The 25223-nt window shown below is 36.9% G+C and overlaps 1 protein-coding gene and 1 pseudogene across 4 annotated transcripts in view; one reads left to right on the plus strand and one right to left on the minus strand.

Annotated features, from left to right (window-relative positions):
• The window catches only part of Grip1 (glutamate receptor interacting protein 1), a 620737-nt gene that overhangs the window by 558099 nt on the left and 37415 nt on the right, over window positions 1–25223 (minus strand). The gene's annotated exons all lie outside the window — the stretch shown is intronic.
• On the plus strand, window positions 9708–9796 carry LOC138806469 (small nucleolar RNA U3; annotated as a pseudogene).

Raw genomic sequence — 25223 nt, forward strand, 5'->3', positions numbered from 1 at the left:
CCCATACTTACACCATTGCTGCTGAGCACTGATGTCAGATTGCCTTCACTTGTGCTTTTGCAACGTCCCTCCTGGCTAATCCAATCTCACTCAGTTTCTCTACTTGCTTATCCCAGCTCTGGTCCTTCTGGACATTTTGTTTAAATGAGTTCTGATTGTCTCTTCGGATTTTGCTCAGCTCAGCTTTTTGGCTTAAAAGAACCAAGTCTCCACCAGTGTTTCAACACATAAATTATACTGAGAGCTTGTACACTATCTAAATTCTCTTCCATGGGCTCCAGGAGTGAAAAGGAGAGAATGGAAAGAAAAAAAAAAAAAGCCTGAAGATACATGTGCAGTCTCCAAAAAGAGATGAGCAGCAGATGTGGGCAATAAATATTTTCTGTGACTGACCAGTATATTCAATCAATGTAGACCAGAGGCTGTAAGCTGACAGATATATCTTCTGAGGTCTTTTAAATGTTTTTAATTATTGACCAAAACCTAAAATTTAGATTATCACCTAAAACTTTTCTCTATTTTTTTCCCTAAAAAATAGGACCCAACCCTTCTATGCCTGCATTCTTTTGTGGTAATTAGAAGCTGGAGTTGAATAACAGCTGTTGGCAAGGGGGAGCTAGGGGTGAGGAGGTGGGGACTGAGATGGTTATGGAAACACAGACAGAGACAGGCAGAAACAGATAGACAGAAAGAGATCGTTTTCTCTCAAGACCCCCATGTGTCCTATGCTGGCTACTTTCTCCCTGCAGCCACTGCACATACAGAAGCGTTGGAGTGTGTGACCCTGTCACAAATTGTGTATTTAGCAAAAGTCCCTACAACAAGCCAGGCTGTTCCCTCCTTTCCCATTGCATAGGTTTCATGAGACAATCAGACATGCCACAAAAAGCAGGTCCCAACCTTCCATAATCCCTACTGGTCATTTGTACATTGCCCCTCTGAACTGACAAGTATGTTTACACAGATGCTCAATAAAGCTGAATCAGACATAACATACAGCATAGTACATACAAGATTGCGGGGGGGGGGGGCAAATACCCCAATAAAAATACATACCAAGTTGTAAATCAAGAGAATTATGTGAGGTTTAGAATCCTGGAAGTATTGAATAGTAAATGAACAATATTAGATTCAAGTTCAATGGGAACAAATACAGTGCTTTCATTATCATTATAGTAATGATAGATACAACCAATTCTCTTTATTACAAAGGACTGCAGCACAACAATTTTTGCTCAAAACATAATGTTTGTGAACTGTACAATCTGTCAAAAATTGAAGTCAACCTGAGCAAAGCACTTAAATCATGAAATCTTCATGTTGGAATTCACTGACCTAAATATTAAAAGATGTAAACAATATGCCACCACCAGAAATTACAGCAGTAGAACACATATTAAATACTATGTATCAGTCTCAGAACACTCGGGAACATGGAATAAAATTACTCTACATTACCTTACATTTACACAGTAATTGCTTCAACCTCTCACAAAGGTTTGTTATTCAAAGTGTTCAGGCAACTCAGACAACAAATAAATAAAAATGCTTGAGCTCTAAGAAACAAAACTAATTATTTTTCCTTTACTGTAACAGCCACATAAGCGTAATTCGGTTCATGATTCAGGATGTTGTATTTTTATCTATTTTTCTTTTCTCCACTCTACACTCTCAAGCTATCATGTTTAAGAGAACCTAATGGAATCCCACAGAGCTATGACAAAATCAAGCTTTTCTTCTATCCTTTCCTTTATGAATTTCTATTTCCTTTCCTCTGTTCTTTCTTTTGCTTTGTCAGTAGGTAACTTCAGAGGCTTCTCTAAGCAAAATATTACTTATTCTTTATCTGGGTTAGTTCAAAGACCAGTTAGCCATTTGTCATCAAGGAAGACTATCTAGGGAAGAGAGTCAAGCATCACTAATTCCACTCCCTTAGCCATTAGTACACTGGTTTTCCCTCTCTACTGGCCTTCTGTTCTCCTTGGCTGATTAGCAGCAGATGTAAAGTCTCTTGGGTACTACACACTATGAGGAAATAGCAGTTTTGTTGGGGATGAGCCCCTGTTTCCTTCTCTACTAAATCCTAAAACTCCAAGATAACATAAAAGTCTACATGTAAACACCACATTTCAGTAAGTTCTTTATCCTCATACCCTCTTTTCCATAGCAACTTGCCATACCAGCTTCACATTCTAAGAAAACTACAACTAGAGGAAGGGTAAATATGTTACACATAGATTATTACATTTTGTTGTTTACATGAGTAATGTTCCAATGAACTTCTTAATCATACAATTCTACACAGTTATTTCTGTAGTATAATTGACATCTAATACATAACTGCTACTATTTCATTCCCCTTCTCTTATTTATTTATTTTTTATTGTCAAGGTAATGTACAGAGGGGTTACAAGTTACATAAGTAAGGCAATAAGTACATTTCTTGTAAGACTTGATACCTCTTCCTTTGTTTTTCTCCTACTTTCCCTCCCCACCCCAGCATCCCCTTGCAAGTTGTACAGATCATTTCTTGTGTATATCGCTGTTGCATTGGTTCCCCTTTGTCCTTTGTCTCACTATTTTGTTGTTCTCCTTCCCTTTCCTTCCCTTCCCTTCCCTAATTCAAATAAATGTATATGCAATACCAGAGTATCAAAATCAAATACAGTAACAACAGGGTATATACTATAGGGGGAAGAACATACATTAAAAAAAAACAAACAAAAAAAATCACATAGTACATTAAAAACATCAACAAAGAAAACACAACAAAGAAAACCCTCTTGTGTCCATGTCTTGGAGTTCCCCATCATAAAATAAAAATACTTCATAAAGCAAATTCAAATATTTCAGAATCTGGTTTTCTGTCCTTAATGCACTCTTAATCTAAATATGGAGCCTAAAGTCTGGAGATAACATCTGTCTTGAGTCAGTATGATAATGCGCTATCAACTGACCCAAGATAGATATCACTCTAAAAGTTCTGAAATAACATTGATTAAGATGCATTGTATTCATAATCTGCTTTGTTAAATGGCAACTCCTTTGTGCAACTACATAAAGATGATTTTTAAAACTGCAAAAAATAATAAAATAAAATATAGGCTTTGCATCTCCAAAATAAAAGTTCTGAAATATAAAGACAGTAAGAAAACCACTAGCAATCCACTGGATTGATTGGAACTGATTCATTGCCAATGTTATGTGATAACAACTATAATGTAGAGAATGCCTACTGTGTGCCTGCAACCACTCCAGATATCTCACACACAAATGCACATACTCCCTATAACCTTCATGGACGGGAGATATTCAGGTAAGGAACCTGTCACACAAAAAGATTATGGAAGTTGCCCTTGATCATAACATTAATAAACGGTAGATCAGCATTTACATACAGCAAGAAAGACTCAAATGTCTACTGAACTATGCCAAAAACAAAAACTGGTGAGTTAGATCATATTTAGGAAGCATGTCTCTCTCTGAACAGTGCAGAAAAAAGAATCTAGTAATCTGTTTGTTGAAGAATGGCTATTCTAAACCTCCATTTCCCAAGACGTTCATGGGTAGCAGAATCACTTTTAATACATTATTGGGGGAAAAACATTGTCTGCTCTTTTTTTTTTTTTTTTTTTTGGTCAGTTATGGGGCTTAAACTCTGGGCCTGGGCACTGTCCCTCAGCTCTTCAGTTCAAGGCTAGCGCTCTACCACTTGAGCCACAGCACCACTTCCGGTTTTCTGCATTGTTTATTAGAGATAAGAGTCCTACAGATTTCCCTGCTTGGGCTGGCTTTGAACTGTGATCCTCAGACTCAGCCTCCTGAGTGGCTAGGATTAAAGGCATGAGCCACCAGGTCCCGGCTGTCTGCTCTTTTAATGGCCCAACACAGTAAAGGTAAATGCATATGGACAAATGCCTAGAAAGAGGCATCCAAAAGAAAAGTCAGGAAAAAAAAATATGAGCAAATATAAAATATAAAAAATATGAGCAAAATATAAGGCAAAACAAACTTCACTACAGCTTTGTCCAGTCAGGTAAGCACCAACAGTTAAACAGCTACAACTGGCAGCCTTTATCCAATATGATGTTCTGGGGCATCTAAGAGGCTTACTGACTGGCCCAGCCGAAAGACAAAAGGAAACAAGCTCCAAAAGAAGAAATGAAGGAAGCATATAAGCCCAGCTCAGAAATAAACAACAAAAAGCACTTGTTTGTTTATATGTATGTTTTATATGTGTTGTTTGCTATTTACTATGTTTCCCAGGCTTGCAAAACAATTAACATACATAGGCAATGGTTTATCACATTCTTCTTCATTCAGAGCTACAATCAAGTTAGTACAACCACTGTTGAGCTTCAGCTTCCCTTTTATGTCTAAAATGAGGAACATAAATCTCATATAGAAAGCAAAATGGTGACAGGTGAGAAGAGGAGCAAAAAAATTAGCTTAAATTGCTAACTAGATCAGATGGTAATTTTGTTACATACACACACACACACACACACACACACACACACACACACACACACACACACACACACACACACACACACACACACACAGTACAAAATGATGTTCTCATTTCTTCCAAAATTCAGGGCAACAAAATTAAAATAGGGGAAAGAAAAAGAATCCATTCAGTATTTCCTTCTGAAAAGTAATCCCAAAAGAAGATGTTACCATCAGATACAACCTATAATTTTTAACAATCTACAATTTTAAATCCTTAAATGTTTAAATGTTACATCCTCTTCCATAATTTTTGGCATTCTGTTGCTTTTCTTACATGAGTAGAAAGAAAAGCCAAAAGCTTCCTTAGTACACCCCCAAAAGAAGAACAAAGCTAATAAAATAAGAAGAGTGATGAACTAATATTATGTTGGTATCCCCAGGTAATTGTTTTAGTTACTACAGACTACAAAGAAGTTTACTAGCCAGGTAAGTTTGCTCCACATCCTTGTTCCTCCTGTGATTCTGACTACTCATTTGTCATTTTTTTCCCTTTGCCTTCTCTACCAGTATCTCTATTGTTAGAGGAAAATTAGGGACATAGTATAACATAAAATTAGGGACATAGTATAACAGTAATCTTGTTGTATACATCAAAGTTAGAATTTTCTTGCAAAATGAATATCTTTGCTACCAATACTATCAACTCATGGAAATTTAACTGCAGTCAACATTAGATTTTTACAAACAGCTGTGTTCTAGGCCTACAGCATGCATCGTCATCTCAGAAATAATATTGCCTACATAAGGATAAATTTAACAAAAACAAAATCATAGCATATTCAGCTGAGGAAAATGAAATAGGAACCCATGGAATTTTAGCAGAAATAACTTATGAATAAAACATCTGCGTAGTATATAGCTCAGAAGGAATCAATCATAATAAAGGTTCTATGACATAAGATAATATGCATGTATGTAAACTTCTCTTTTTGACAAATGACTGAATATCTTCAAATCCTTCCATATTCATTGAAAAGTTACAGCCAGTCTAAAATGCTTTTACTGCCTTTTCCTATGTTTAGAAAGAGATGTACGAATAAAGAGTACTGCCTTATTAATGCTCAAAATACAGATGTACATACAGAAAAATAAACACTGAAAAAAAATCCTCAGAAATAACCAATTTATTTGGGATTGTGGGAAATGTGGAGTGTGGATACATATGTCCCAGTTCATACACCATATTTTACATAAGCTTCCTCTTAAAAGACTTCAAACAGTAAGTCTATGAATTCATTTTAACTGCAGGCTAACTCAATGCATCATTATTTATATTCTGATAACTTTCAAAAAGTAATAATACTGTACAGTTTTAAAAAACACATATACACATCAAACTAGAATTGATAAACAGCACCTGGGCACAGTAGTTACAAACCCAAACTTTGATCTGAAATTATTTTAAGAGTAGAAAAAAAAACAGATCTCTTCCTCAGTTTTTATTTTTTAAAAACTATGTCCTCTTGTATTCCCAGATTGAATTAGTTATGAATTGTTTCCCTTTGGAATCAAGCAAAAAAGCAATATATTTGATATTGTATGTCTAATTGCTGGTGGGAATTATTTTGCTTTCTTTTTTAGAGTAATTAGCCACTGGCTTCACCTGCTTTGCAAACAACATAGAGAAAGATGCTTATCTTTCAATTAACTTTGACAAGAGGGCATGAAGCTCTTCTCAAAACTGTATTGAGTTATTTGGTACTGTTAAAAGACAAAAATGCTACAAGACCACACTGTCTCCTGTTATTTGGGAATGGAATTTATTGTACTGAGCAGATTATTATGATCATTCCCAAAGCCATTTTATATAATATAGCCTTTAAAAAATACTAACTATGATCCAGGCTGGTCCTAAAATGATGTCTTTCCATAGAATCAAGGACTAATGTGACAGATGGATCAAAGTTCTTCACTGCTTCTGAGCATCCTATTTAAACTCACTATAACCTAATGATCATCTGCCAAGAGAGATAAGAAGCTCCAATGAAGGTTGTACTTTTTTCTTTTTACATTTAGTAAAAAGATAGACACATACAACTGAGGAAAACAAATACTACTCTCTTCAAAAATATTTAGGCTAAACCTTTGAGGTTATTCTAAATAAACTAGCTGAAGGGCAAACATCAGATCCTATCATGTGATGTCCATGCTACTTCTACTTCACATTCATGTAACATCTCCACATTAAGCTTTTACTAAAGAGAAGTATGATGGATATGAGGACTGCATTTCTAGGCAAGGAACTACTGTCTCAGAGGATGTTTTTTCACTGACTGACGTCAACCTTGATGGAGATTCCAAAGGATCGATTGTCTCCGATACCTCCCTCACCATACTTTTTATCAGTGATATAAAGAAAAAAGACCACATAGTTACCAGACTTGTAAAATAATACAAGGCCTACAGGGTAAGTAACAAAAAGACAATAATAGATTAACACAAAAACATAGCTTATTCTATCTTATTCTTTATCCCTTAATGTATATAAGCAGCATATTCTATTTTATTCTTTGTTCCTAAATTCAAAAAAAAAATGACCAAACAACTTTTGAACAGAACTGGACCTAATAATTTTTTGCACTTTATAAGAGACAGAAGGGTTATATTTACTTTCGAGCTAAATATGAGTCAACAGTATTAGAGCTTCTCCTAAAAGACAAAGCAATCTAAAATTACATTTTAAAAGAATAATGTCTGGGGGCTGGGAAGGTGGCTCAGTGGTAGAGTGCTTGCCTTGCATTCATGAGGCCCTGGGTTCGATTCCTCAGCACCACATAAGCAAAAGAAAAAAGCCAGGAGTGGTGCTGTGGCTCAAGTGGTAGAGCACTGGCCTTGAGCTGAAGAGCTGAGGGACAGCGCCCAGGCCCAGAGTTCAGGCCCCACGACTGGACCCAAAAAAAAAAATTTAAAAAAAAAAAAAAAAAAGAATAATGTCTGGGCTGGGAAGGTGACTCAGTGGTAGAGTGCTTGCCTAACATGCATGAAGCCCTGGGTTCAATTTCTCACTACCACATACACAGAAAAAGCCAGAAGTGGCACTGTGGCTCAAGTGGTAGAGTGCTAGCCATGAGCAAAAGAAGCTCAGGCACAGTGCCCAGGCTCTGAGTTCAAGCCCCAGGACGGGCAAAAAAAAAAAAAAAAAAGAATAATGTCTAAAACAAGAAAATATAATGGCAAAGAAGGCATTAGTTATTTTAGAGTGTATACTATGTACTATTATATTTAATAACACATCTGAATTTTTTCATTTTATAATTTTGACTAACTTCTCTGTAACCCAGAATTATGCAGAAAAAACTTAGACACATAAGATATTATGATGATACAACATTTCACATTGTTTCAAGATTTACAGAAAATAAAGCTGTGACTTTTATCATTTATTATTAAAAAAAGAAAATACAACGGTTCTTTTCTATTATGTCCAGCTAGCATCATCTCAAGCATTGATGAGTTCAGTCTGGGTGACACATTTAAGAAGGTCATCAACAAACTAGAATATACCCTGGGAACGTGACAAGAATATTTGAGTTTTTAAATCAGATATGAGAGAGGACTAAAGGAAATCAAACTGATTAGTCAGAAGGAAAATATTGCTGGAGGAACAGATAGCAGTATTGTGTTCACCTCTTCATAATAGCTACCTGGGTGCAAAAATGGGGAGCCTTTCATCCAGGGTATGGGTCAATCTTGCTATGCCCTAGTGACACTCTTTTAGGGCAACAACAAATCCAATCCAACAACATGCCCAACATCTGCTGCTTCCTTGCTTACCTTGTAAATGCAGACATCTCACTTGCAGTGAGGCTCACAAACTATGACATAACTCAGAGGCTAAAACTAAGCTTCCTCTCCGTCTGTCCTCTTCTTTTTCTCTCACTCTTCTCTATCTTCTGGATAAACTTAGCTAGGTAGTCCTTGTTATCTTATACTCAGGAAGTGCCTGGAGTCAGCTGGTAGGTATCCTGGGACTAGGCTCAGCCAAAGATAACTGAGCTTCTCCCCACCCTCCACCTCTCTTCCTAAATAGTCCTTAGTTCACCCTCTCTGCATGGCCGATGGTCCAAATAATCTCTCCATGTAATCTCTCCAGGTGAGTAACCAGATATCTCCAATAGCGCTTACAGGCTTTTAAGAAGGTAGAGGCTGAGTGTTAGACTGGCTAAAGTAATATGCCAACTGGGACCAAATTAAATCAGACAAAGACATGATACAGGGAAGGACCACTAATGGTATAGACAGCCACAAATGTATCACCCTAGCTGCTCAAAATAGGCTCTCTGCTTGACCAGTGACCATTTACCCCCATGTTCCTACATCCTTCAACTGCAGCTTTTGAAAACTTAGAAGACCACTAAACTCCTCAGCATATTTCTTAACAGTCAGATTAACTTCCTTGACTTCACCTTCTTTTTTTTTAATTTTTTAATTGTGAAAATACCATACAGAGGGGTTACAATTACATGAGCAAGGTAATGAGTACATTTCTTATCAAGCACGGGTGCCTCCTCCTTTGTTTCCCCTTACCATCACCTTCTTACCTTAATTGAAATCTGGCTATCAGAAGACTCAAGTCTGTGTCTATTGCAGGTCTCTATTCTCTTAAACCTGTGTGAATAGGGTCCTCTAACCTCAGAGGTCAACTTTCTTTTCTTTTTATTTTTTATTTTTCATACCAGTCTTGAGGCCTGAACTTAGGGCCTAGGAGCTGTCCCTGTGTTTCTTATGCTCAAGGCTAGTGCTCTATTACTTGAGCCACAGTTCCACTTCCAGCTTTCGGGGGGGGGGGTAGTTTATTGGAGATAAGAGTCTCACAAACTTCCTGCCCAGTATGGCCCCATACTAATTCCTCAAATCTCAGCCTCCAGAGTAGCTAGGATTATAGGTGTGAGCCTGTCCCCCGTCCCCACCCCTTTGCTTCTTCTTTCTATTTTCTATCAATTCACCTCATAGAAGATTTAAAGAGCTCTTTACAATGTATCTTTTTTTTAATTGTGAAAATACTGTATAGAGGGGTTACAATTACACCTCCACCTCTCCCCCCACCCCCTGCCAAAGTTGTAAAGTTCATTTTTCTACATAAGGACTTGTACATCTCATTGTTGCAATGGCTCCACCTGTATCCCTGTTTAAACGATTTGTTTTTGCCCCTCCCCTCCACAAATTATACCAACATTAAATACAGCGAAATTAAGACTATACTTTCAGGGATCATTTCTATAGTGTGTTACAATCGTATCTTACCACACTATCATGTGTGACCAAATTATCATCTTCCAGGTATGTCTCACCCTCAGTAATTACCACAAAGTCAGAGAGTAGTTAACAAAGTTTTAGACATCAACCTCCACTGATGAACACTTTCTCAGAGTAACAGCAACAACTAACCACAACTAACAACTTCTTATTCCCTTCCAGCTATCCTTCCCACTTTTAGCAAGTGAACTTGCTTCATATTTCACAAAGAACCCAGAAGCTAACTATGGTGTCTTACTGCCAGCATATGGGCAAACCTACCTGCATCTTGACCTCACTACTTCCTGTTACATAAGATGTGCTCTCCCCCACCCCATGGAAAACAAGACCTACTTCATGAGCTCAGGACTGTCTCTCATCTGGTATTCTCAGATATATCACCTAGCATACTTCATCTCTTCTGTCTTCACTATCCCATTTTTCTCTACCATCACCACTCAGAAATCTTAAAACATTTGTCTGAATCTCCTCTGCTGTGTATCTGGAACCTTCTTTTTTCTATCCTTCATGGCCAAATGTGAACATTGTTTATTTACCTCACTTCTACTCAAGTGTCTCCCAGGCTACTCTAATCTAGTGCATGCTCACACCAGTCCTGTAGCTGCTCCTGCTCCAGTCAACAGTCTGATGGGTACTTCTATGGGCAGCAGCATGGGGCAAATGAAACCAGGCTCCCTGAAACACTCTCCCCTTGCAACAGGGATCACTGTTCACGGAAGTTCCTCAGTTTCCTTGGAGGCTTCCCCCTTCACGCCACCTGAACTATGAGCATCTGAGGCCTAAGGTCTTGCATCAACTACCTTCCTCCTGACATCCTTCATCCCAGTCAATGTTACTCACTAACACAATTTCAAAAAACCATAAATGCTAGTGATTTCAAATTATACTTAGTGCTCATATCTTTCCTTCATGCTTCAGATGTCTTGTTAGATATCTTGCTGGCATTCCAAACTCAACATCTCCAAACTTTAATCATTATCATAGTTTAAGTTTGCTGTTCCTCTAACCATCTTATAAATGGAAACTCCATTCACCTCACTGACTACACTAAACGGCTGGATCCCAGTCCTCCTGATATACATCATAAAGCAAGTGGCTCACCACAAGCAACTACTTTTTTCCATCTCCATCAGGTTGTTTTAAAATTCAAACCTACTTAAAATATTTGGTAATATTTTCAGAAAGAGATGAATAGCTTGGCCTTTACTTACTCTCTTAGATGACCTTAAAACCATATACTTCACTCCTCATTAAGTTCCAGCCACATTGGCCTTCCTTTAAATTTCCAAATACAGTATAACATTTTCCTTCTGCAAGATGTCATGCAAATTATCCTTCTGCCTTTGGCTTCTTGAATCCTCACATTATTTCAGATCTTTCGTTGTCCAATGTGCAGCTTGTCTGTGACTTCTTCACAAAGACCTCACTTATTACCCCATCCAAATTAGGTCCTCCCTAGTAATCTCACTCATAGCAACTTAACACCACAGAAACATTCCCCAACTAGGGATCAACAAAGTGGGTTGACAAAGGGTCAGATGGTAAATGTTTTAGGCATTACAAGATTATACAGTCTTTTGCAACAATTCTTTTGTTGTTATAGCAAACAAAAAAAGAATAGTAATGCCTGTGCACCGATAAAACTTTATTTGCAAAAAAGGCAGTGGGCTGGACCTGACATAAAGGCATACTGCACAGACATCCATACTGGACAATAATTTCCAAAACAGGAAAAACAAGACTGTTTTCAATGCTATATCTCTATTGCCCAGGATATGTGCCTAATGTATAAGAGTCACACAATAGTTGTTGGATGCAATCTAAAACACTGTCAAGATAACAATGCTGCCTCTAGTTCTAAGCAATAAATTCAAGTTATTAAAATGCATATTTGGATTGAATGTAAGAAAAAATTCCTAGAATGATTTAAAATTCCTTAATGATTTATGCTACAAGTGAACTAAAATAGTAGATATGAAAGCCTCTTGTAAAGCATAAACAAGGTATGTGTTATCATTAAGACTTAACTAATAATATATACAGGCTGCCTTTTGAGACAGTAGGGTCCTTAGGTTTTTTTAAGAAGAATTTGAAAATCCATTTATCAGAATAGTCCAGGACAGCATTGTGATTGGTAAGAGATTGGGACCAGAGGAGTCTCAAGATGTCTTCCTAATCCCTACCTTATGACCACAGCTTTATATGTCATGACATATTTAACTTTGAAGTTTATATCACAAAAACCCTCATTTTGCAGATAAAGAAGATGAAGGTACAGAGTTAGGATCCAGATGGGACTGGTGCTGTGTGTTCTTATCACGAAGTCCACAGGCTCCCTCAGCCACATCCTTCCCTCTGCAACCACCATGCCTGGAATCCCAAATTTACAGACATGCAATTTCTACCATATTCCTGTGAAGGAATTCAGGAGATACCACCCCAAAATATGTGACTTTGGACTTCAAACTGAGCATGCTTAGGAAACAGCAAATTCAGGGAAGGAATTTCTCTGAATTTCCCTTATCTGTCTAAGAGTATCCAAAAAGAACTCATTTGTCCTGAATCTTCTTCCCAGGGAATCTCATCAACTAAGGAAGATTATTAGCTCACACTACATAAGAAAAGACTGGAGGTCAGTCATACCCAGACAACCTTTGTCATGGACTATTAATTATCTACTCTTCTGCAGGCCATTCATCTTCCCCCAAAATCATTTATTCTCCCCTAAATTATCTCCTGTCTTCCTCTTCTTTTTCCACCTATGAACAGGGTAGGCCTTCTTCATAGAAGAAGACATAAAAAGACATGCAGACCTACATTAGGTTTTGGAATATTTACTTTTCTTTCATGTGATGCCACATAATAAATCTGTAAATCCTTTCTCCTGTTAATCTGCCTACTGTCCGTTTATTTCACCAATTTAGTTACAAAACTTCAGAGGGTAAAGAAGTTTCTCTTACCCTATATACCTATATACTAAAGACTCAAAGATAAGTCCCTTAAAAAGTAATTTGTATTGAATTCATTATAGGGTTCTAAGGGTAATGATAAAGAAATGTGTGTCTTTAAAGAGTGATTTTTCAATAGGAAATGTACTCATTACCTTACTCATGTAACTGTAACCCCTCTGTAAAGTATTTTTACAATAAAAAATATATAAAAGAGAAGAGTAATTTTTAAAAATAATTTTCTTTTGAGATATACTGAATAAATATAAGTTTTGTAACTAGAAAATAACTTATGCCTATGAAAAATGTTTTCACCTTTTGAAAAACTTATTATTTTCTAGCCTGTATTTCACAGAGGGAAATACATAAAGTGTTAGACAGGTAATATAAATTATTAAATCACATAATTTGAGCAACATTTGTTGAGGAAAAAATGTCAAGTACAACACAGAATAAATGCCATTTTTTCTGATTTTCATAAACAGAATAGACTTTGTACTTCCATACATAAATGCTTATATAAAAACAAGCAATTTTCATTTCAGAAGGTCAATTTTTAATCTGATTTTAAAGTCAGAGCAAAAGAATTACAAATGCTCTTTATTACCTTCAAACAGTTTCTCTATCTTTTCTATTTTTTAAATAATGAACATACATTATTTGCAATATAGTTAGTAGAAATATTTCTTATTATTTTCTCAGTAATTTATTGGTCAAATCTGTCTTAATATTACCATCTAATGCTCAGTTATTTGGCTTCATCTACCTAGAACAAAAGAGAGAATTAGGGGGGGAAAAAAAAGGTCTAAGTAGTCAAAACAGAGTTACAATCCAGTAGTCATGCACATGCATTATTAAAGGGCATTTTCAGCATTATTGTTTTATTTTACAGGGAATTCTAATCAACTTGAATGGCTGTCACCAAGATCCCTACAGAGTTGAGGAAACAAAGAAGGGGTGTCTAATGGGCAATATAACTGACTAGTATATCCATTCTATCCAGCTTCCAATGTTATAACAAGCCATTCCACCTGGATAATTTCCAGAGAGATTTGCTGACAACCACAGTAATATAATAATCCCACCTTTTCCCCTACATTAATAGTGTAACACATCCAAATCAACAAGTACTTGGAATTTTTGAAGCATCCAATCAGCTCAGTTCAGGATTTCTACTGAGAATTCTAAAGAAAAGATGGTCTCTTTTCTGATAACAAAATATGCAACCTCACATGGCAAGATGTAACCTGAAAACACTAGAAGTATTTTATATCATAACCCAAACCAACCCAGGGGTAAACCTTACCAATGAAGCTATGTAAATGAAGCTCTATCCTTGATGAAACTATACCAGAAGCCATCTGAATCTCTGAGCTTTACAGTTACCAGCCAATAAATGCTTCCATGGTTTCATAGCTTATTTTTAAATTTTATGGCAGCCTTAATGATCCTGATTTGTTTCAGAAAGTCAAAATTCACAGATATTGTCCCAGTGTAACTATTAACAAAGTTACCTTTCACTTCCAGAAATAGTCTGGTTTAAAATTTTGCTAAATTGTTAGGTAATTTTTATGAGGTATGGGGATGGTTTTAGGGGCTTAGTTCAAAAGACTCTCAAAAGGAACTATAACTAATATAACCAAAAGAGAATTCTCTGGTCTATTCTATTTAAGAAAAGTTTAAACTTTAACATGGTAAAGGCTCATATTCCTGGAAGAAAAAAAAATAAAAATACACATGATCACAAAGAACTGTTGTGAGTACAAAACTATGCAATCAATAGCCTCTCTGCTGACTCCAATTTGGGAACAGATATAATCAAGTACTGCATGACCCTGAGTGACCCAAAACAACAAATTACATTTAATATCTTTGACTTAAAAAGTTGAAAAGTGTTTAATGTATTCTTTTTTAAATTTTTTATTGTTATTATAAAGCCAATGTCCAGAGGGGTTACAGTTACATAAGTAAGATAAAGGGTACATTTCTTTTTGAACAATGTCACCCCTTCCCTCACTCTCTCCCAGTTTTTTCCCCATTACACCCACAAGCTGTATAATTGGTTTTCAACATAGTGTCCAGTGCTACATTTGTTCACCCTTTGCCTCTCCATTTCTGTGCTTCCCCATACACTCACACAGACATATTTAATGTATTCTATAAAGACTTTCTTTCAGAATGTTTAAGATTTTAAGTGTTATGTTAAGAAAATAAAAAACTACTATCCTAATCACTAATTAAATAATAGCTATGAACAGCAAAAAGAATTTCTACTGGGTAAGTAAAATGCCACATTCATAGGCCCTATGTCTTTTTAAAGGCTATAAATCCTATTATCTAAGAGAGAAAATCTGAGAAGGCATGTAGGCATACACACCCATAATTACATCAATAAGTAGAGGTCTATACTGATGAAGAAACATGAAAGCTGATATTCTGCAGCACTTTAAGATGTGCATTATCCCAGAGGTCATATCAACCATAATGATTTTACAAGGGACTTGAGAAATTGCAACCTTTGCTACATAAATTCTTAGCAAGCTAAGGGGGTTCTCTCATGCTGAAATATAAACATGTGCTCAGGAGAAATATGCCAGGGTATATTTCACTGTCCCCAAGGGGAGTTCTCTTGACTCTGAGTAGAATAAAACAAAAAGCTTGAGAGATGCCCTAACATAAATCCTGCTTACGGCAGACAGACTGGCATCTTCACTACAACATGGGCCTGGTGAATTCTATAATTCAGGAAGTCCTCAGAGTTTTGGAGAAGCATTTTAAAAAGACTTTTGACAGGAATTCCATGTTGGGTATCTGAAAATGAGAGCGTGAAGGAAAAGAGAGTATGCATGGCTTGACAAGGGCATCAACTACGCCCAAAGCCACTGAGAAGAAAACAATCCTGAAATGGATGCAGAGTGTGAAAAATCCAGCTTCTGGTTTCAACTTCGCTATAATGGAAAGACAGCGATTCCCCTTCAATGTCTAGGATACACAATACATCCTGCAGGAGCCTTCTCAGCTGCTGACATGAAAAAAAGTTGGCAAAAAATCAGAAACTGCTACTGAATCACCAAAACAATATTATCCCCACTTGGGAGGCAACAACAAAGTTGCATTAAAATAGAACAGGAAGTTAAAGCAACCTTGATGGTAGTTCACTCTTGGCCCCACTGCCAGCATCATTACTACTATCATCTGCAGGCGGCAGGGGGACTCCTGGCGCCTGGCACCTGGTATCCTTTATGAAACAAATAAACATACTGAAATAATACTGTCTTGTATCTATTCAAGCACTTTCATATATAGTAATTCAAAGTGCTTTTACACTCATCAGTTCCTCTGACCTCTATATTGCCGCTATAAAGTATGTAGCATAGGTATATTTTTTCTCATTTTTTTTAATCAATAATTAATCCTAGCTGCCTAGAAGCTTCAGATCTGAGGATTAGGGTTCAAAGGCAGCACAGGCAGAAAAGTCCATGACACTCTTACCTCCAGTTACCTAGCCCAACACTGGAAGTGGAGCCGGCCTTGGGCAATTAAAAAAAGAGAAAGTGAAGTCAAGCAAGAGCACAAGGCCCTGGATTCAAGCCCCAGTACAAGTGTAGAAGAAGAAAGAAGAAAAAAGGAGAAGGAGAAGGAGAAGGAGAAGGAGGAGGGGGGGGGGAAGGTGAGAGGGAAGGGGGAAGGAGAGGGAAGGGGGAAGGAGGAGGGGAAGGGGGAGGGGGAGGAGGAAGCAGCAGCAGCAGGTTTCAATGTCTTCTACTCTCTTCTTGAACTAATAATAGAATGTTTAGTAGATGAACAGCACTATACCAAATGCTCTGGCAAGGGGAAATAAAAGAGTAAGTCTAATCTGCACTCAAAGTACCAGGAATAAAATAATAATAATGATGATGAAATAATAATCAGAGCTTTAACAGTTATTCTCACTCAAAATATCAGGAATAATGTTGCTTCTGTAGATACCATGCAGTAGATGCACAGTAGATACCATGCAAAAGAACAGTCACTGTTGTCCCAGATGTAGCATTCTGAGTAGCTTAAATTGCTTGAATGTCAGGTCACTAAATTTGGTCCCATCAAGATAGGATCAAATTCGGCAGAAGGGAAAGATCATTCAGGAATATAAAAATCAGGAACAGTTATTATATGCCCTACTTTTCTAAGAACAATCCCTGTCTATGCCTGCTCTCATTTTCATGGCCCCTTTTTCTCACCAAGTGTCCAAATTTGTTTGATAAATTATGCAATCAGTCTTTTCATAAAAGTGGTGACATCAGGATATGTCTTGGAGGATGAGGTACATTTTCTCTGGGTGGTTAGTTAGGAAGATAGAAGGGAATTTAAAGTCCATGCAGAGGGAGATAAGGATGGTGGGAAGCCTGGCAAATTAGGTAATTTACAAAGCTGCTGCCACGGAGCAGCCCATGCTGTTCCACCCAAAAGAAAGATTCTTTCCTTTGAATTTGGCCTGGCTCGGAAAATTGTCTTGACCAAGAGAATGCTGTGGAAGTAACATGCCCAGTGATCTAGCCTCTAATAGACTAGGGATCTTTCATCTATTCTCTTGTGAAAAACAATGGAGACATATGACATAAGCAAGAAATGCATCCTCAAAACCAGCCTGAGAAGTTCCAGCCAACCCTACTGTGACACCTATGATAAGAATAGAGAAGCCATTCTAGCCATTTCAGCAACAGCAGCTACCATGCAAGAGAGCAAAAGACCAGTCACTGTTGTCCTGGATGCAGAATTCTGAGTGGCATCAATTGCTCATATGTCAGATCACTAGATTCTGGGATGGTTTGCTACACAGCAATAGATAGCAATGGATAGCTTAAACAGGGAAACTTTAATAGGAAACTTTAATCTTGACTGATAGTGAGAGATGAATGTTTGTTGTTACACTTCTCTTGGTTTTGTCTTAGGAAAGCCCCGACCCCTGGCTTCTACTGTCTCAGGAGTGGGCTTCCTTATCTGATGGTAGAAGTCTAGGTCCAAGACCATTTTGTCTGCTCCTCCAAGGCTATGACACAGATAGACTTCCTGGAATCATCATTTTAGTGAGCTTCCAATGAAGCCTGTGAAGAAGAATTAGTGAATATGTTTCCCTGGATCCTGCAGGATCCATGGCCTCAAGTGACTTTCAATGATGTCTTCACAATATTAGCTGAATTCAGTTTACCTGGTTTTGTGGCAGACCTGCCTTCTGGAAAGTTCCACCAACTGATAAGCCAAAGCTCTAGAGGTTCCTGCGTTCCCTTGGATGTTAAGCTAGTTTGTTTCCTTCCTGGCAGCCTCAGCTCTCTGATGGATTCAAAGTTAAGATTTTGATTATAACTTTTTGGATCAGATTTCTACATTTCAGAGAAAAGTTAGTACATAGGTAGTTTTTTAAACTATGGTCAGAGAACTCCAGGAGGTTCACAGAAGGCACTCAAGGGTAGCCCTCAGGAAAAGGAGAAAGAAAAGGATGTGCCACTGAACCTTCCACTTCTATCCCCATTAAAAAAACAACAACAACAAAGTGATCCAGCAGAAAGGGGCCTGTGACTATAGAGAACAGCTGGAAAACCACTGACCCATAACATACAAGCACCCAGTAAATATTCAATCTCCCAAAATACTTCCTTTCTACTTGTTTTCTGGACTAAAATCCATCTAAGAGAAAAGCTTTTCACACCACACTCAGATAAAGTTTAAAAGGCAGACACTTGACAGGGAAGCTGACTCAAATTCATATTCAGCAGGGCTGATAACATGTTTTCCCTGAAGCAAGATTTAATAAGAAGAACAAACTACTGTATTTGTGACCCTGAAAAGCAGAAATCTGCTGGAGTGCATGCTTAGTGTAGAGTGTGTGGCTAGCACGTGCAGGGGCCCTGAGTTCAATCCTCAGAACCAGGAAAAAAGGAGGTGGGAAGGAGTGAACAGGAGCACTTGATTGGAGTTTAAAAAATGATGGTTCAAGCACAAAGGAAAATTAATGATTTTTTTCTAGAGCTGGCACATACACATATGCAGGAACACATATGCAGTCACATACACATATGCCTATGCGGGAAGCACCTTCAGTTTCTTCACTTTGTATGAATCATCTGGAAGTAAGGACTAGAAGAAATGCTAGTGTTGCTAAAGTTGTTGCTATTATTTTCAAGTCAGGGTAACTAAGCTAGAAACAGCATTAGCAATTTTCAAATCAAGACTCAAGTAAATATATTCAAAAAGTGAATGAATCTAGAAGTAATTTATTCTCCATTCCTCACATGTAATTATTAAAATGAAGACAGGGAGAAAATGTATGGACAGGCACACACATAGACAAATATATATATATATATATATATATATATATATATATATATATGAGATAAATGTAGAGTGCTGAGACAAGAGAAAATGTATTTTCAATTAAAACAAGAAAGTGATGTCTTACAGAAAACAAATATCAATTATTCTATTCTTGATGTCAGTTCAAGGCTTCATTTTGGCTGTTATTCCACTATGTACATTAACCTCTGTATCCAAAATATGAACTCCTCCAGAACTCAGTTCTTTGCTACTTGTTAATATACTTTATACATAAGAGAGAACAACAAGCACTTAGTACATACTTGAAAAAGAAATGCATAGGGCTGGGAAGGTGGCTCAGTGGTAGAGCACTTGCCTTGCATGCCTGAGGCCCTGGGTTCGATTCCTCAGCACCACATAAGCAAAAAAGAAAAAAAAACCTGGAAGTGGCATTGTGGCTCAAGTGATAGAGCGCTAGCCTTGAGCTGAAAAGCTGAGGGACAGCACCCAGGCTCAGAGTTCAGGCCCCACAACCGGACCCAAAAAAAAAAAAAGAAAAGAAAAGAAAAAGAAACGCATAAACATTGAAAACAGAATATTCAAGTAAATAAGCATACTTTAACATTATACTTTCTAAAATGTTTTACAGAGCAAGTTTTGCTTAATAAATCATCAATATTGCTGTATTTCACAGTATACGTCACATGACATGTAACTCTTCAATGTTTCATTTTAACCCTGCAAATAATATTTAATGTTTAAAAACATTTAACATCACTTACACTTAAGATATTGTCAACTTAAGCCAGGCACCGGTGGGTCACGCCTGTAATCTTAGCTACTCAGGAGGCTGAGATTTGAGGATCGCAGTTCAAAGCCAGCCCAGGCAGAAAATCCGTGAGACTCTTATCTCCAATAAACCACTAGAAAACCAGAAGTGGCACTGTGGCTCAAGTGATAGAGTGCTCGCCTTGAGCGCAGGGACAGCACCCAGGCCCAGAGTTCAAGCCCCACGACACTTAAGGGTTAAACATTAAATATAGTTATTTTTTCAACTTCATTAAGTATCACTGGCATACAATAAACTGCTAATTCTTAAAATATACAATTGATAAGCTTTTATTTTTATATACACCCAGGAAGTTATCACCACAATCAAGACAAACTGAATATCCATATGTTCTTTTTATATTTTTTGTTGTTTTAGCTATTCTAAACCCTTTGCATTTCCTTATGAGTTAAGAAATGAGCTTGCTAATTTCTACAACAAAAGAAAAAAATCCACTGGGAATCTGACTGGGATGTTGAATTTATAGATCAAACAGTGGCATCTGGAAGTTCCACTTCCCTTTTCTCCCTCCTCACCTTCCACCCTGCCCTGGCATAGATTCCAGTGCCTAAGGCTCTACAGATAAAGGGCTAGACACTGAGATCAAACCAGAGACAAGGTAAACTTGCCCCCAATATCAAGGAGACCCAAGGCTAGTTCCGTGCTTCATTTTAATCTCCTTTTTCGTTACTTTCATTTCTTTCCTTTTTCTTCTCTCTTCCTTCCTTCCTTCCTTTTCCTCTGAAGCTATTACAGATTAGCTCACTTTCCAGCCAGGGTTCAATGTTTTACAGCTCCTTCTCAATCCTGAGGCCCTTGGCATAATCAAAAAGCCCTTTTGAGAATAACCACACCTGGGAATCTTTGGGCATTTTTTGACTAGGCATGAAAATAACAATGTCTTCCTCCTACCTCTTCACTCTCTGTTTCTTCCCATAATTCTAGAGAAAGAAGAAACACAAAAGATTATAATCATGATGACCCAAAGGTCTGAGAACTCATGTATTTCTTGGGAGGAAAGTGCTCTTAAAGAATTCAGTGACAGAAAATGAGTAATACACATGTCTTTTAATCAAAAGATCTTTTCAATAATATATTTTTATCCTTAATCTTTCTCAGAAGCTCTCCTGCTAACAGGGTCCAAAAACTTATTTCAATTTACAAAAATCCTGACATTTTTCTTAACCATTTGTTTTTCTTCAATTTAGTATGGGAAAATCCTCCAAAATAATGCAATTATGAATTATGAACTGATGCTCTGTGTGTGTGTATGAGAAAGAAGAGAGAGAGAGAGAGAGAGAGAGAAACATATGTTCATATGCAATACTGGGAATTAAACCCGTGGCCTGAGTACTGTCCCTTACCCTTAGCTTTTTTCACTCAAGGCTAACAGTCTACCAGGAGCCACAGCTCCACTGCGGTTTGGTGGTTAACTGGAGATGAGAGTCTCATAGACTTGCCTGCTGGCCTCAAAGACACAATCCTCAAATCTGAGCATCAGTAGCTAGGATTATGGTATTAGCCACCTGCACCCAGCTTATGCCTATTTTTTAAAGCACATCTTAACTTTCAGAATAAAAAATAATACAAGTATAAGAGTAAGAATATAAAAACAAGGGTATAGCCTGTGGTTAAAATCTGGGGGGTGGGGGGGACAATCACTTTCAAAAACAAAGAATGTAAGTTTTAAAATTAACTCCATTATAAATCTATTGCATTTTAGGCTTATTTCAATAGAAATAAGAGACTGAAAGAAATGTGCAATACAGAGTCAGTTCTAGTACTTTCCAATGCTCATTAATTTTAGTATCTTTTCCTGCACTGGATTTTTTATGACAGGCCCCTAACTGAAGGGTTATTTCTCCCTAGAGCTTAACTTTCAGGCTGCCATCAGGTGGTGTTATCTTGGGTCATGGTGTGGGTATACCAGTGGGAATAAATAAAATCATACAGAATTCAGGCACTTATGTAGATTCCATTGAAAATAACCTATTAGAATTACAAGCATGAACTATTAGCTACCTCTTAGTTATGTACTGCAGTGAGTTCTCAGCACTTTGACTTGAATTCTCAAAGAATTCCTGACTAGCCAATGCTATCCTTTTACCAGAAGCTTTTTTAATGTTGGTTTGGTTTATTTCTGTGGGCATTTTTTTTTTCACATTTGTGAAAGTCAGCTCTCTGCTCCACTTTTGTAAATAGGAGGTGAAGAGGTTGACTTTTTAAAAATTCATTTCCTGGGCTTAATGCTTATCTCATCCTCTCAAGCTCAGCTTGTTTACTTGGCTGGTCTTCTACCACTTGAGCCATGCATCTATCAGGCTTTTGGCTGGTAAACCGAAGTTAAGAGGATTATGGACTGTGATCCTCTGATCTCAGCCTCTTGAGTAGCTAGGATTGCAGTCAGGAGCTACTAGCAAGATAACTTTCTACCAGGGAGCTTCAACTCTTACCTAACTCTTGAACATTGCTTCTAATACAATTTAATTTTTATTTAATTACTTAAGATTATTTATTGTAAAGCTTAGATGATCTCTGTCAACTATGTTCTTTGTGAAAAGTTCTTTAAAAGTTCCTATTTAAAACAATCAAAAGTAGAAAGAAAATAAAAACCATACCCAATTCCCCACCTAAAGAAATACCATTTAAAACTATTATAATTTTCCCTACATCTACATTTTTCATCTTGATCTTTTGTTTAGCTTCTTTCCTTGGTCATTATTTTTTATATCCCACAGTGTTCCATTTTCTACTCACTACAAAGATTTTTCTAAATGAAGTTAAAGAATTTCCCTCATAGGGTTGTCCATTAGGATTAAATGGGTTGAAATGTCATAAGATTAGAACAATGCAAGGCATCTAGTAAGTGTTTGGGAAATGATCATTCTTATCACTATCTTCCTTTGAAGTTGGCTCTGAGATGGAGTAAAAAGAGATGCAATGTGTTTTTTAGCAAGGACATCTACCAGCCTGTGACAGTAGAAAAGGAACTATGAAGAGGAGTATTTCTGGACTTCCAATGTAGATTCTATTTTCTGAAATACATATGCTATGGCAGACATATTAAGAGCAATTTGTAGAGCTTTCCTATCATTGTAACCTGTCCTTTGCTTAAAGTAGTTGTCTCTGTAGGAAACAAATGCCAGGGACAAACCATGTAGCTTGGAAATCCAGATACTGACATCCACAATACACCATTCATTCCATAATATTTACTGAAGATTTATATGTGCCATATGCTAAATGCCAGGGCTATAATGGTGTCTGAAATAAGACAGCATTCCTCTCTTTGTGTGGTTCATAATTTAATAAGAGGAATGAGCACTAAGAAAAATAAATCCAAAAAATGCCACACAATTAGGAGATCATGAGAACATAGATCTCTCATAATTCCCGAGGAAGTAACAATAGAGTTATATTCAGAAGGATATTTATGATTTTACTAGGGAAGAAGACCAAGAAGAATGTCTAAGTAGGGGAACAAGTACCAGGCCCATGCAAAGACTCAGGGCCAGTGGTATTCATGGAATCAATAGAGCTATAGCACAAAGGGCAAGGTGTAACAGGGCAATGGGAAGGGTTCATGTTCTGCATGTCAGCCTTAATACTAAAAATATGTGAAACCTTTGGAACTCTTTAAGGAAAAAAGAATCACATGATGAGACCTTACTCTTGAAAAGATCTTAGGTGTCTTGTGAGAAGAAATTTTACAAAGGAAAGGTAGATATTGGAGACACACCGAGATACCAATCTCAAGACACTCAGGTCTCATGCTTACCAGCTGCCTCTTGCCCTGCCCTCACCTCCAAATTCTATATCTTCCAGGACATCTGGTTTCTTTTCTGGACTCACTAAAATCTCCAAAAGCAATACTCTGGGATATCCTTTATTCTGGATATATCATGAAACTCCATGCATTCTACTCTAGGGACTATATCCAATACTGATTTCTATATCATCTCAGCCATTCCACTAGGGACTTGGGGAGGACCAAACCCAAACATCTCCAATGTTTTCCTTTTTTAAACTGAACCAGCAGTGTAGCTGCTCATCCACATCCTGTATATGACTAAAATCAATGTTAAATAGCTTTAGTTTCTTCGCATTTTTTTACTTAGAAGTTATTTATATATCAATTTTCAATATTTAAGTAGAAACTGTGAAAAGGTTGCTAGAAAAGAAAAACTTATCTATACCCCTATTATCTGTACTACAGCTGGTGCACACTCATAAAAAAATTTTAAGAACTATTTTAACAGTTCCCAACTTTTTAGTATCTTTTAATAATAAGAATTAATGCTGTAAGGCCCTCCCTATTTTTCTTCTACAACATTTTTAGTAGTAGTCAAAAAGTTATATATCCCAGAAGCTAGCAAGGAACACTCAGAATAATCCTTGGGCTAACAGTTTGTACAGCCCTAATAAATGTACTTTTTATAATGCACAATGTCAATGCTTTATAAGTTTTAAGTTAATTAGTTAATTTTAAGTTAATTTTTAAGTTAATTAGTTAACCCCATTTGTGGAGAACATTTGCTACTGAATTTCTCAATTTGTTATTTATTTCCATACCTAAGATAACACTGGAGACTTAATCACTGTTAAGTTGATAATGAGATTCACTGGTGTCCTCCTTTTATAAACGTGGGATCTTGAGCTTAAATATTAAATAGTTTTACATAAATTTTATTCAAGGCCAAATAAGGAACCAAATACAAAAAAAGTAAAGTTGATGTATTTTTATCACCAGACTAAAATTCTGGCAGCCACATAATATTGCTTTGACTTTTCCATCTATTTTAGTATTAAAGTTCCTCAAAAGCAGTACCTTATGTATGTCAGTCATGCTGACTGAAATCTTAACTATTCATACTGCTGGCAACACAAAGCAATGGCGTTTCTATTTTTGTACCTTTTGTCTTTTTGTGTTTTAAAGCATTCAGGTTCTTCAGGTGTAGACTGTTCCATGTTTTCCTCTACTTATTTCCAACAGAAAAAAAAATTAACGGCTTAATTTGAATCTTTTTTTTTCCGTCTGAACAAGGTCTCAACATAGTAAATTACTATGTTGTAATTTACTATGTTGTAATTTACTATGTTGTCAAGGCTAATCTCAGACTCAGGATCCTCCTTCCTCGGCTTCCTGAGTCCTGGGATTAAAGGTATGCACCACCATGTCTAATTAACTATCTTGAATCTTACTATAAACTTTCGCTAAAACATCAAAAACTATTGCTCTAAAGAAATAGAAGTTGTCATCAATAGCAATGTGCACAGAAATATAAAGCATACATAAAATGTAAATACTCCTCTATCTACCACAAACTGAGAAGCACCCATTTTTATGACGTACAAAATTATTTGATTCTAACTATAAAAAT

This window comes from Dipodomys merriami, unplaced genomic scaffold (assembly GCF_024711535.1).
Source record: "Dipodomys merriami isolate MVZ:Mamm:240054 unplaced genomic scaffold, mDipMer1.0.p SCAF_10, whole genome shotgun sequence".
Taxonomy (NCBI): Eukaryota; Metazoa; Chordata; class Mammalia; order Rodentia; family Heteromyidae; genus Dipodomys; species Dipodomys merriami.